Source organism: Protopterus annectens, chromosome 1.part0, assembly GCF_019279795.1.
Source record: "Protopterus annectens isolate FY-2018-M chromosome 1.part0, PAN1.0, whole genome shotgun sequence".
In the NCBI taxonomy this organism is placed as follows: domain Eukaryota; kingdom Metazoa; phylum Chordata; order Ceratodontiformes; family Protopteridae; genus Protopterus; species Protopterus annectens.
In genome coordinates, this window is record NC_056725.1 from 405,919,182 (window position 1) to 405,934,674 (window position 15,493).

The window sequence follows — 15,493 nt, forward strand, 5'->3', positions numbered from 1 at the left end:
CAGTAGGCAATACTGTGGTACTATAATGGAAAACTGTGAAGTGCGCAGTCATCTGCAGCCTAGCCGCTATAGGCATCAGTGATGCATAGTGATAGTGGCTATATGAAATTGTCATTAGATGTGCGACATATGTACATATACAAAGGGCATAATTATGGATATTATACACATTAGTAAATACTAGGCTGTGGTAGTGCAGCGGTTAGCATTGTCACCTCACAACAAGAGGTCCTTCAGTTCGATTCTCAGCTGGAGCACCTTCTGTACAGAGTCTACATGTTCTCCTTGTGGTCAAGTGAATTTTAAAAGACATGCAGGTAGGTGTGTGTATATTTGTGCCATCTGTGAAGATCTCCAGGCTGGCAACTCAACACTGTAAAAACACCACTGCCAATCAATCTGCAGACCGGTTATCTGCTGTGGTGACCCCCTAACCAGGAAAAGCTGAAAGACATTGCTAATAAGTTACCTAATGGGAACTGAACCCATAGTTATCAGGACAATATTTACCAAGTCTGCTTAATTATCCCCATTAGCTAACTATCACAGCAGCTACTATCTGATATTTATGGGAGATAGAAATATCTATAAAATCTGTAGGAATGCTCAGATATGCATAGAATATTGATCCTCCATGTCACTCCAATTAAGGTTGTCACAGTGGTGTTGAACTTGCTTTGCAGTGTCATAGATCTGTGTCCTCCTTTGGTGCTCCCTCATGATCCAGCTCCATAGGTCTATCATGGCGAAGTTCCTGGGTCTGGCTATCATCTTCTGCTCCAAACTGAGGTACACAGTCAACATCTGGGTTGTCTCCTCATTGGTCCAAATCAGTGCATGGATATGTCTCAGCCTTCTCAAAGTAGCCATCATAATCCTAAAGTTGAAGAAGTCTGGAAAATACAAACACAGAGAAATGCTCTGGTATCACTCAATTCACAGTTAGCAATGGTTTGACCAATATATGTATCAAAATCAATATTTGAAAGAAGTGTTAATGCCATGTTGCCAGATCATTGGAAGATAATGGGCACGTGCCACATATGGTATTATTCATCGTCCCCTATCAGGTGTTTATGCAGTACACCTGGGTGTTACAGTGCACAAAGCCAATTTCCACAGAGGTGCACAAATAGGATTCCAAAAACTTGGACTGTAATGAACTTATTTATGTATGGCGCAAATGGTACTTCAAGGTGGGTGCACATTAGGTGCACTTTGATTCTGTGATTCAGAATGAGAGGTACATTGGCAATTAGTAGCATTTCTGTTTGGGTGTTAAGTAAATCTCTTTGTCAGGCATTTCCAAAGCTACCTGTCTGAATTAGATGTTATATTTAACAGAAGTTGTTATAAGTTACTGGAGTGATGTTGTTTTGAACGTTATGCATGCAGGTGTTGCTGTTTTAAGTAAGTGATTTCAGTCCCATATGCAGCTGTATGCAGACTTATACTGAAATGTTAACAGTATATTAAAGCTAATTTATGGATCATCCACATTCTCACTGGTAATTCCTTGCATTCTGTGGTGTAACAACCAAAACCTAAGGATTCTAACACTATCCATATCCATTATGTGATGTTGATATTATGGCTATTTCGTAATTCATGTTCCCTAACAAAACTGTTAAACATGGGCTGTTTGCGATCATTAAAGAAATATCCTGACACCTCCATACTCCAATGGACTTGATGCTCTCATGTCTTGTGTTTGGAAATAAGCTTCGAATTGTGTATTTATACAACTCTATTATAAAAAATCAAAAAAGAGTTAATCTCTTTCGTTCCTTACATTTACAAACGGAACTCGTTCAGAACCAATACACCCTCCCAACAGGTTCACTTAAATAATCATATAATGGTTAGTAATTCATTTCATGTGGTTTTTGATTATTTAAATGACCTTGTTGGGAGGCTGTACTGGTTCTGAAGAAGTAATGTTTGCAAATGTAAGGAACAAAAGCACTTAACTCTTTTTTGTTTTTTGTAATAAAGTTGTATAAATCCACAGTTTGAAGCTTATTTCCAAACAGAAGACGTTAGAACATCAAGTCCATTGGACTATGGAGGTGTTTGTGGTTATATAGTTTCCTGTTTCTGTGGTTTGTTTTTCACAGAGGTGATGTCTATTTCCTCAACGATTCTTCTTAACAAAGATGTTACCACTATTATCACTATTGCCTCACTCACTATAATAGAGATCAGTACTGTTGGCGCCCTTTCTATGGATCCTGAGGTATCCTGATGCTTTCCTTAAATTGTTCAGTTGTTACTTGCTGTAGTACTTTAATATGACATGTAAGCAGACTCCTTTGTCATTATGCTGCTGTCTTTGGACCTCCATTCAACATATATGTAGAGTGAGGGGTTCTAATCTCACTCATGAACTGTGAAGATACGTTATGTACATATTGCAAATGTTCGGTATGGAGGCATTGTTTTTACTTTCTATTTGTCACATCAGTATTTATCACACACTGTAATACAGACCTTGCATTGCAAAGGATTGTATGCTGTTTATGTTGACATATGCAGTTCACAGAATCAAATGCATAAATGGACTTACACAGGAATATTATCATGTGTGTATCCCTGTCTTTGAGATGGCCAACCATCCTAGGGGTGAGAACTTTTCCCCCCAGAAAAATGACATCATAATGGATGCTCTCCTGCAACATGAACTTAGACTCCTAGGCTGTTTAGTTGATACAGTTTGGAATCATGAAATCTGGACCAACCTCACCAACATGATCAATGCAGTTGGAGGCCACAACAGATCCCATGATGCCTGTAGGTGATGCTGCTTGGACATGATCCTTTGTGCAGCCAACAGAGTGGGAAATTTTGAGACAGTGAGGGATTCCACCCATGGTGGGCAACCATTAACCCCCCATGACATTACAATATTTCTGGCTTAACTGCATACAGCAAGAGGGAAGCAATGCATCCTTGGTGGTGGGACTGAAGCTGGAGTTCTAGGACAAACATGTATGGCTTTCTTTCCATTACATGGCTGTGTATTGAGATGATCATTGCATATTACTGTAGCATGCATATTCATGTATTGTTTTGGATTTATTGCAGCAGAGTTGAGCCACCCACACACACATTCACATATGGTGAGGATAATGAACATAAGTCTAATGACATTTATTGATACAACTAAAGTATAGGTAGGGCAGTCCAAATGTGTGTAATGCTGTTTACATTAATATTCACAGGTCCATCTACTTTAGAACTAAACTAGTGATCAGCAGGTGAGTGTCTCCATACTGTTGTTGTGGTCACTATCTTGTTATTGCCTCAGTCTCATTTCATAGCACTGCTGTTTACTGTCATATTGTTATTTACCTAACATTGTACCGTACAAATACATGCTATGGGTAGCAAAGCCATGCAGGTTCAAGTGCAGACAGACCAGGTATTATGTTACCGCAAAGTTGGCATAGCTTGCATCAATGTGTAGCTCACATGTGATACATGACATTTATGTCAATGTTTGTGAACATAAGCCCATCTGGTGTACAGTTGCAAAATTCATCATGTGAGTATTTGCAGCCCATGTTACTGTGTTGTATAAGTGATGATGTCAGTATTGTTTTTGCTAAATACATGACTGTGTTGTCTGTCTCTTTACTTTCCCACTGCAGAATCCACAGTACAGCCCACAGCCTCTCCACAGTGGGAGTTTGTCAGTGGTATGCTGTTAACTATTTTTCATACCTGTCATTGCTGTTGATCCTCTTGTCCTTTATTAATACTGTGTCCTTCTTCCCATTGCTAGGACAGTCTGCATCAACATCATCAAGTGCACACATGAGTGGTATGTGTTTGTCACACCTTGTGTGTTTTAACTGTGTTCACATGGTTAATGGTGTCAATGATGTGATCACTAATGCTGTTTTTTTTCCCTACAATAGTTGAAGTTTATCCCCCTTCAACAGTACCATCTTCTCATGATGTGTTGTCAGGTATGTGCTTTTTGTATTCTTCAAATAGGTCATGCATGTTGGCCTTATTACCAAATTAAATGGTTCATGTATGTAGATTCCATGAAACATACATACAGTAGACCTCATGTAAAGTCATTATTATTTGTAACAATGAAGTGACATATGTATGCCATAAGCCTTTGATAATATCCTTTATGTGATGTAAGCACATTGTCCTGACCTGTGCCTTTGTATTTTGTAGCACATGAACTATTTGTATCATCCAGCAGCCCATCCAGCAATCATGATGTGGTTCAAGATGCATATCAGCATGGCCACTGGCAAACAGGACCTTCGGGTGTTTTGAGTCCATCCATGTGGTTGAAAGAGATATTGCTGCATCTGTAGCCTCAGATGTGGAGGTCAACTTGTCTAACCATTCAGAGAATGCTGGCATAGTGGATGTTGAACAGGGTAAGGCCATTGACCAACAGACCCCAGTTGAGACCACTGCTGAGGGCAGTTCCACACAGCAACCAGAAACAGGGCATCGTGGTAGCCATACCAAGTAAATGTGCATGGCGAGGTGTCAGAGGGTGTCCTCTTCCTACTGCAGGCAAATGAAAGGTCATAGCAATGGCATCAGTCAGATATATGTGCACTTGCTCATGCCACACAACATGTGGCACACCAGCTATGTGTCATACATGAAGGACAAGAGCATAGCCTCAGTGAGATTATGGCTGCATTAGCCACTCAGAATGAGAATCTGTTGGCTGTGGCATGGTTGGTAAAAACCTTGACCTCTGTGGTACTACACTAGTGTTGTACTTCCAGCAGGGTTCTGCACTCCATGACTGTGCTCAGCAGATTGCAACATGGGAGAGGCAGGCTACCTGTCTGCAGAACCAACAATGACCATAAAGAATTACTGTCTGTGATTCAGTCTGAACAGAGTTCAACTGCTGACCCATCTGCTGTGGTCCCACCAGTCACACGGCCTTCAACTTGCATTCACACTCCATCTCAAAGTGGTTTTGTCACCCTATCCATCTCCTTTATGAAGCAACTAGGGCAACATGTGTCTGTACAGGGTTGGAGCAGAGTATGGTGTGAGATGTCAGTGAGGTCACCCTATACTGTGATAGTGTGTCCAACAGTGTAGTACACAAAGCTGGCTCATATTATTGAATTACCACTTTACTGTGACATATGTCATACCTCTCTACCCGGAAACATCAAAAATCTGGACAAGGCCCATGAAAAATAGGTGCAAATCTGTACACTGATTAACATACAATTTGCATACATAATTCGGTAACTCTGCCCACTCCGATGGAATTGTGGGATACCAACTTTCAAATGCAAACTGAAGAACAGGCAACCAAAATACAGCACCAGAGTCCCCCTGCAGCCATTCTAATGTCCCATTACCTGACTATTTCGTCCCATTTACCATGAACACTAATGTGTGCATACTGCTTTAGTAATATAATGATTTGGATTTTATTTTTACATTTTACAGCCCAATGCACAAACACCAACAGACATCTGCTAAACAAAGCAACAGCGTTTCACAATGAAAATAGACTTAGCATTAAAACTCTCTGCCCTTGAAACTCACATTCATTGAAATAACATTGAAACCCACACCACATTCAAAGAAAATGCATTTGGCCAGTGGTGGATAAAAATTACCTTTGGGCTGTTTTCAAATCATTGGTCCCTTACATTTAGATCAGAGATGTTTTTTTTCTATACACAATGGTATACACTGCCTACATGAGGCATTTCACTTCTTTTTGAACTTCAGTGGCGGAGTCAATGCATCTTAGGCGGACACAGAATGCCATAAAAATGGAAGCAAAGTGGAAAATGTTCTGTCACTAGATTAGCTGTCAATGATGTAGAAAATATGCTAAAAGAAAAGGGTGCATGCAAGCTTGTAAAAGGTGAGGAAACCTGGAAGAGAAGATGGTGGGGTATGACTGATAAAAAAGTAAGTGACAGTTGGAGGCAGGCTACAATATTTGTGAAGGAAAACTACTTCAGTGTGAAAGCACAGTGACAGGAGTTCTGCAGAGACCCTTATGCAAAACTACCACTATGTTATTGGCAAATATCTGTTTCCTTAGGTCATCCTGTGGTAAAAGATGTTATGTCCAGCAGAAAATGACCCACATTTCATTTTTACATGCAAGATCAGCATCTTTTACACACAAAAACTACAGTTCAAATGTTTTTAAAGGTTATCACATCACATGCAAAAAGGTTTTAAAAAAACTGAAAGCTGAACCGTTTTGCAAGGCTTAATAGAATAGAATGCACCCCCCTAACAGCAGAATACAATCAGTGGCTTCTCAAGACAAACTTAAGAGCTTTGCAAGCTTTACCTTGACATATGACATACACATGGAAGAAATGCAAAAATACACAATGCTACTTTGTTATAAACTTTCATAATGTTCACATTAAACATCAATATTACCTGGCACCTGAACTCAGAGGAAAAAAGTGTGATATAAGCAAAGCACAGACTTGGCGGTTGTGTCACCTAAAGGCAGTGCGCTTTATAAACATAAAACCCTGCAACATACAATGTTGCTTCTACACTGAGAATGCATATCATCTATGCTTTCCTGAAAATATACACCTTACTCATGTTTCGCCAACATCTCAAATCAGTGCGAGTCAACAACTTCCCAGCAAGTGCAAATTGGAATCTCAACCACGTACTATCTGCAGCACTTCAAACACCCTCATGAAAGTGCATGAGTGCATCTCACCTGGTAAACAACACTCTCATTTTCTCACTTTCCAAATCTGTCCTGTAAAGACAAAACATAAGTTTGGAGACTCAAATCCTCTCCTCACCGGCACCATTCATTTCATTCTGGGTCTGGGAGGATTGCAAGGGTCCTCGTGACTAAGTTATCACCAGATAAGTCCCTCATCGATTATGTCTCTCCACTACCAATGTCGCACTCCAGGTTAGAATACAGTCTATAACAAATATCTCACACAGTCACTCCAACTGTACTGAAATACAACACGCTGCCATAGGTCTTAAGCTTACCCAAACGAAATGATGTTTGATTGAGACAGAGTTTCAATATCTGGGACACCATACATGTACTAGTGGTATTGAACCAGATGCAAAGTCCAAAATATAGCAGATTTGTATGATCTGTCCTGTGTAACTAAACAGTTCTAGATGACTAACTGGGCAAGATTTTGTCTGACCTTTGTACAATCCTCTGACTTTTAACAGATTTTTTAAAGAAAAATGTGGCATTGTCTCCATTTCAGCCAGAGCATTGCACAGCTAGGTTCCTTACCTTCTAAATAAACCAGCGAGCCTTCTAATAAAATCAGAGTGATAATACATAGCCTTTCTGCGAGCCTTCTAAATAACTCCTTGCCATTCCTGCTCACAAAACATTCAAACTAGAGCCAGAAATGCATGCACAAGCTCAATTCCGACAGGCTGATAGCCCTGACGGAGGTGATGTCATCGCGCACGCAATGACGTCAGCTCACAAAGTGCAAAAAATAAAAACAGTGTGAAAAATAAAAACACAAAGAAAAAAAATCTGAAATGAAAGGGTGCCACTCGGGAATCATGGCATCCCATTATTTGGACCCCAAAACTCTGTAAAAACCGAGTAACTTGGGACAGTTGGTAAGTATGATATATGTCTTTTAAAAAAAAGTTAAAAAAAGTCATTAAAAGTTTTGTATTATGTTCTGTGTGGTTTCTCTTTTTACATGTTATTATATTGTAGAGGTAGGAATGTATAGCACTGATGTGTCCCTTACTGTTTTCCATACAGTGATACAACAATCTGAGTGTGTATGCATACATGTGTCAGTTATGCTCCGAGTTGATGATCCCTGTTGTGACACTTTGCATATGTTCATGTTGTAATATGTTATGAATATGGTGTTATGTATGATGTCAAGTGTGTACATCTAATGGGTACTTGCCATTAGATGCAGACTGTGCTGCTGTGGTGGGGCAACATCTGAACATCAATGTTCAGTCAATGTCACCTGTGTCTTCTGTCCCCTATGGCCTCCTGCTTCTCCTCTGACATCTGTGGGATGTCCTCTTCAGACATCTTAGGTTCTTGGGGAGAAGTGAAAGACTGGCTAATATCAACAATCAGCGTAATTCAAAAAACTTGAATTTTTCCAAGGGGAACCGGATGGGGACGAGACCCAAACAATTGTACAAGAATCCAAGGAAAACGAAAGAGAGTTAGGAGAGAAACAAGACTTGAATTTAATGTCTTATGGCACTAATGAATTACATGACAACTTAGTGCAACACATGATCCCTTTGGTCAATGAGTCTTGTGACTTTTCACCTTCTGAAGATGTAGAAAATGTTTTTTCTAGTCTCCATTCAGGTCCATCTGACCTAGTGCCTATGAGAAGTAAACCTATAATTATTACCAATAGGACAAATGACTTTAAAGTGTACAATTTTTCTTCTACTGATATAGGTTCGGACATGGTGGATTTCTTTTCCAAAGGTAACACATATGTCCCTAAACAAAATTGTAACTTGGTGAGAACAATTATAGATTTAAAAACTTTCACGAGGAAATTGAACTTTAACTTGATGATGGGGTCTAATGTAATTACAGTTCAAGATGACCAATTTAGAATTCCTAGTACTTTTAACCCACCCCTTCATCCACTTATTTCTGTGTTTGAACAAATGTGTGAACTAGATATTCGCTTTAATGTTAAACATAGAGGTAAAACCCATACTAAAGATCCTATTTTACAGAAAGAGAAGGGATTTTTGGAGTTTATTAAATTACATGATATTAGAGTCTGTAAGCCTGATAAAGGAGGGGGACTGGTAATTTTTGATAACATGGATTACTACAACAGAATGGTAGACCTGTTAGATGACCCCGCCTATGAAGTTAGTTCCCGCTCGGAGACCAATCATGCATATTCGGTAATAAAGGATAGTATATTAGACATGTTCATAGAGGGGCGAATTGAACAAAATATATTCAATTATATGTCTACACAATTTCCAAGGTATCCCTACCTTTTTGGAATTCCCAAAATACATAAAGATTTGGGTAATCCACCTATGAGACCTCTTGTCGATGGACGTGGGTCACCCACTTACCCATGTGCCAAGGTAATTGACTCTATTTTACAAAAATTTGTTAAACTTGAGTCACAAATTTGTAAGGATTCCTGGTCATTTTTAGAGAAGTTAAATGGTTTGGACTTCAACCCTAACTATAACTTCCTTACCGTAGATGTTAAAGACCTCTACACCAGTATACCTCAAGATACTGGTATAGAGTGGGTAACTTGAGTTATGGTTAAGAATAAGGCTACAATAGATGAAATTTCACTTGTGAAAGAGCTCTTGGAAGTTGTTTTATACAACAATTTCTTTATGTTTGGCGACGACTTCTTTCTTCAGAAAATAGGTGTGGCAATGGGCTCCCCTTGTGGAGCTAGCATTGCTAACTTAGTGATGGCCCACTGGGAGTCTGAGTATGTGTTCAAAAATGACAGTATTAAAAACAAATTAGTCTTTTACACACGGTATCTAGATGATATCTTTATTCTGCTTAACAGTAACCAAAAGTTGAGTGAAACAGTATTAAATATTTTTAACACCTCAACTGATTTCTTCCGTTTCACTTCCACCTTTGATACTGATAGGATAGCTTACTTAGACATTAATTTATCAAAAAACCTTGCTTTGAAATGTTACCAGGCAAAAATACACAGGAAGGAAACATATTCGAACAATTTTTTACACTTTACCAGCTGCCACCCTTTTTACCAAAAGCATTCAGTTATTAAAGGTCAGTTAGTACGAGCAGCTCATATAGTTTCTACTGAACAGGATTTCCAAGAGGAATGTCAACTCTTGGGAACGATGTTCACACAGAGAGGCTACCCTTTGGAGCTAATTTCAGGACTGATCTTGGAAGTGAGCGACAATCGTACTAAAGGAATGTATAAACCTATTTTGTCAATGAAAAAGATAGTTACCATGCAAGAGATCACATCAGAAAATATGGGAAATTCTGTAGTAACAGAATTGAGTGTCCTTGCCACACCTGACTCACCAGAAACAAAGTTCATTACAACCTATAATGCATTCAGTTACCACTGTATAGGGATACTACATAAAAACTGGGTTATTTTTGCAAGTAACCCTAGTATATTAAACAAATTGGGTGAATACCCGGGCACTATATTTAGGAAGGGTAGGAATTTGAAGGTACTATAGGAACAACGCCGGAAAAAACAACCAAAAATAACTGGTATGTACAAATGCCAAAATTGCAATTATTGCAAATTAGTAACTGAATCCAACAGATTTGAAATAAATAATGCTCAATATAGACTGAAGTGTACGGCCAATTGCAACACTAGAATGGTAGTGTACCTGGCTAAATGCCAGGGATGCCAGGCATTTTACATCGGTAAGACGGAGAGGAGACTCCGTGACCGTATGTATGAACACTCATATGCCATTATCAGGAACAAACAAGACAATGCCCTAGCTAAACATGTGGCAGAATTTTCTGGACATCAGTTCAGATTTTTAGTTATAGACCAGCCAGAGCTCGATGTTAGAGGTGGTCCTGCACCATTGCAACTCAAAGAGCTGGAACTATTCTGGCAGATTAGACTTAATGCATATAATCTACCAGGTATAAATGAGACCTGTAGTTTGAGCAGTGTGTTAAAGCTTAAAAGTCTAAAAAGATGAATTTAGGAAAATATATTAATATAGAATGTCAGAATATTCTAATTAATTATTATTCATTTTTATATACATCTGGTTTTAACATGAATTAGATATAAACATATTTTAGATAGGAGAAGCTGTAAAGTGAATTGTTGATATATGTTTGATTTATTTATATTGAATGTTCACACTGAAATCTACTCTAGTATGGTTTTACTTATAAATAAGAAATGTTCTATACACAAAAAAGACACATATCGATATATGTTATTTAGTATATATAAATAATATATATAGATATATAGTTTTTCTTATATCTACTATTTTTATATCAACTATTACCATAACTATTAGTATTATTAGAATTTCCTTTTATTCTTAGATTTATTACTACCACTATTTGGTTGTGAATGCTGTTTAGTATTTTTGCATAAGTATTTTACTATTGTCAGTGGATGGCTCTGTAATTAGAGAAGTTGGTTGCCTCTGTAAGTTAATTGATTAATCAACTAATTAACCCAGAGCAAAATGTATATATACTCACAATGTGATTACTTTTGTTGTCTGAAGAAGTTTGCTGACAGAGCAAACGAAAAGCGCTTAATCTTATTAAATCTTTTTGGCTTTTACTGATCTGCATTGGTTTTGCTGCTACCCGACTTGTTTACTAGTTTAGTTTTGTGTTTATATATTTTTTTGTAGTTCACCCACACCTGTAGATGGAAGACTGCCATGTGCTCTAATTAGCATGTTGTGCAGGGGTCTATATATCAGATGATCGAAAGCTTACAAGTCCGAAGCTCACAACTTTGAACTGCAAACCTCGAAAGCTGACAACATCAAACATGCAAAAAAAAAAACTAACTACCCCCAAAAAAAACTCTCTATGCAGGGGGGCTTGCTCCCCTGCACCCCCCAGCCCCCGCTACTTAAATATACATACTCCAACATCACACTATAGTACAGTAAAGGGAAATCCTCCCTTCCCACACTCTATGGCAATCTCTGTTCTGCGATTCAATGTTTTTGCAGTTCGAGGTTTGAAGTTCAAAGTTGTGAACTTCGGACTTATCACCCTTCGATATTTTGATATAAACCCGTTGTGCAGTATGGTACACACCATTATCATCTGTGCTGCCTTTTCAGGTGTGTATTGCAGTGCACCCCCTGACATTTGAATCTAGATTTCAATACACAAAAAACACACTCTAGGGTGTTTCTGGTTATATGCATTTTATTATGGGTCTCTTGTGCAGGGTTGGATGGGTCATGGTATGGGGTCATTAGCCACAGTTCAATTAATCAGTCACCTGTTATTGGGAGTGGAAACACGTGGTCAGGATGGATATTGTTGTGAGGGGTATCCTTAGCATCTGGCCTAGATGTGTTTCTGTACTTATCCAGTGTGTTTCTGTACTTATCCAGTAACAGTCCCTCAGGTATTTTACTTTGCTGTAATCCAGCCCTCAGTACACTTTCCCTTAAATGGCAGCATCATGGACACTTCTAGGATGTGTTGCCATGATGTTTGATATGCTGCCATCTGCTGCACACACAACTTCACAGTTGGTGAAAGGCTTTCCGTTAACATATTGGTCTGCATCAGGATGTATTGGTGTCTTGAAAGGTATGTGTGCAGTCTATTGCATAAAGTGTATGGGGGAGGTTTGTGATGCTGTAAAACTGGTGCATTACAGTTTTCCGCTCCATGGTAGTGGATGGAAAGTGGATGCAGACATCTACCTTGCTACACACTGATTCAAAGACTTTTGCCAGGATACAACTGGTAGCTGTCTGTGATTCTGCAACAGCATCCCCCATGTGTCTCTGGAATGTCCCAGATGCAATTTCACCCAGGCTGAGACATACTTTGGTTTCACGAGGAGTGGGGTTTCCTTGCAGTGTATCACTGACTTGTATGGGGCATACATGTTGCAAATAGCCTATACCAATTGTCTGTCTAGCCAGTACCTGTTGCTTATTTGCTGGTCTGACAACTGGTTCAGTTGCAGTCTTGCTGTAACTCTTGCCTTCTAAGATGAACAGCCACAGCCTTGTTTATGGCTTGTATCACTGCAGTCTGTTGCAGGTCCTTAACAGCATGTTGCATTTTTATATATTTTCTGATGTTTTGGTATGGATTTCCCTGTGATCCTTAGTGTTTGCTTGAATTCCCTGAGGGTCTGTAAAGCATACACCAAGGATTTCAGAAACGGTGTCGGCATGGATGTTTGCTGCACTTAGGTTGCATTGTGGGCACACAATGTGTTTTGGAATCAGACCAGGGTGCATAGAATCCTTAATTATCCTACAGTAAATACCTAATTATTTGGGATGCCTTCAGTGTGTCTTCTGAAATTGCATCCACAGCAGGTGTGCTAAAGTCTTCCTTTGGCATACTGCGTTGTCCGCAAATAACTTCCACGTACTTTATGGAATAAAGCCCAGGGAAGCGTAAATGTTTTTAATTAAAGTCAAGAAAGAACTGTTAGATGTATTTTTCAGTTTTATTTGGGAGTTCAAGATTGAACCCAGTTTAAAGACGGGTGATATGTAATAAAACAGAAGAAGGTTTGAATTAAAAAATGCTGCATATTTAACAATTATGCTTTCACTTTTTTGAGTAATAAGGAATTTAAAGCAGAGAGAGAGAAGAAATAAAATGATAGGAAAAATGTTATATGCGATGTGGAGAAGTGTGGAAAATGAAGGGAAGAGAAATGAAGAAAGCAAGGAAGATAAAAGGTAAAGAATATAAAATAATATGAAAATAAAGTTAAGTTAGAGAAGTTAAAAATGGAATGAAATTTAAGGAAACCGGAAGGAATGGTTTAATACAGTCATGGGGAAAAATTTACTTGGTGTATCTATAGAAAGAATTAAAGGAAGAGGTAAAGAATGCTGTAAAATAGAATAAAAAAGTTTGAGATATTTTGAGTTGGGAAATTCTGTGAATAGTTTTGCTAGATAAATTACCAGTAACATATGTTAGGGTAATATGAAATATAAAATAATAAAGGAAAGGAAATATAATGAACATAATGAGGAAGAAGCAACAAAACATTCCAGAGAATTCAGAAAGAACCAGAGCACCGTCAGTAAGAGCTGTGGTAAAAATTGTATTTTACAGAGTGCAGCAATTTGTGATTCAAAGACTGGTTAGCTGAAATTAGGAAATACCTCATTATCAGATACTCTGCATATTTCTGAATTGCTCTTAACTATCCCAAGTACAAATCAGCACTTCCTTTCAGTAGTTAATACTGGCAATGTGGCCCACACATGGTACTGTCACAGGCACCCCCTTCACATACACACACACACATACATCACATGACTCTTATCTGTTTCTAAACTGACAAAACGTTCTTAATTTCTTTTCATAATTTTATCCTTCCAGTTGGTCAATAATGCCAGATTTTAGAGCTTCATTTTTCTTCATGTGCATACAGTGATAGACCTTTTGTTCTATTAACTTTTTCACTGAGTCCCAGTAATAGTTAAATATTCTCCATAGTATCATCTAATGTTCATCCAGGCTTTGTACTGATGCCTCTCCCCACATGGACACGCGTCTGCTGTTTCCTGATACAGGTACCATTTCCCTTGTAACTCACTGTTGTGATCATTGAATCATGCCACATACTAAAGTCGTGTGCTTTATATTATGTAAAATAAGAGTGGCTCCACTAACTGATTACCTAGTATAGTGAGTCAATGGTCCTGTTTTCTGTATTATAACAACTGGGTTCCTAACCTTTCCTCCATTTTACTTTATCTGTTCTTTAAACCTGTAATATTTTCAAGTGCCCCTGGTGCTGGTGGTGACTAACAGAGCACTAATTTTCTAGGTGGGAGGTTATAAGGATTTAATCTTTTTTAGGGCACCTTGTATAAAGTATCCCTGGTGTCTAGTGTCCTCTTCCCAACCTGTGTCATCTTTCTTCTCTGTTTTCTCTTTGTGCCTTTAAGGTATGACATGCTGATTATTCCTGGTGTCTAGTACCCCCCCCCAATTTTCCAGGTTTTGCTTGCTGTTCTAGGGGAGTGTAGAACTATGAGAACCCCCCCCCCAGACACATTCAAAGATTAATGGACACACACACACAGCCAACCACGTAAATGTACTCACAAACAAACTCACTCATACACACACATACACCCTCCTATCCTATCCATCCCCTAACTATCCCCCTCCACTGCAACCTCCCAGGCAGAACACTCATCGCATGAACTCATATATGCAGCCCCATACACACACGCGCACACACACACACACACACACACACACACACACACACACACACACACACCAACACTATCTGTCTGCTAAACACTATTGCACTTACATATACCGCAATAGGTACACAAGAAGCTTTTGGCTGTGTTCATGACTATAAATGGCTGTGAGGGGCTGTTACTTTGTGCAGTTTCTCAGCAATTTAAATGCCTTACCACAGGCATTTCCAGAGAAGCCACATAGCTAATTAGCATATACATCTCCCCTGCAATGCCACATTAGCATTTAGCATGGCTGCAGAGCCCACTGCAATGCTGCACATCTTAATACTAAAACATCACGGTAGGGAGGTAGATACCCCCCTGTACACCTCACTGCATCTTTTCTGAATCAGCCCCATTTTTTATTTGTAATGTAAAAACATTGAAATGACTTGGAGAAAATATAAACATGACTATAAACAGGAAGGATTCTGAAATGTAAATAAGAATATTATATAGTTTGGAAAATATGAGAAGGAAAGGAAATGTGATGCATACAACTAGGACAAAATATTGTTTGTTGAAATGTGGG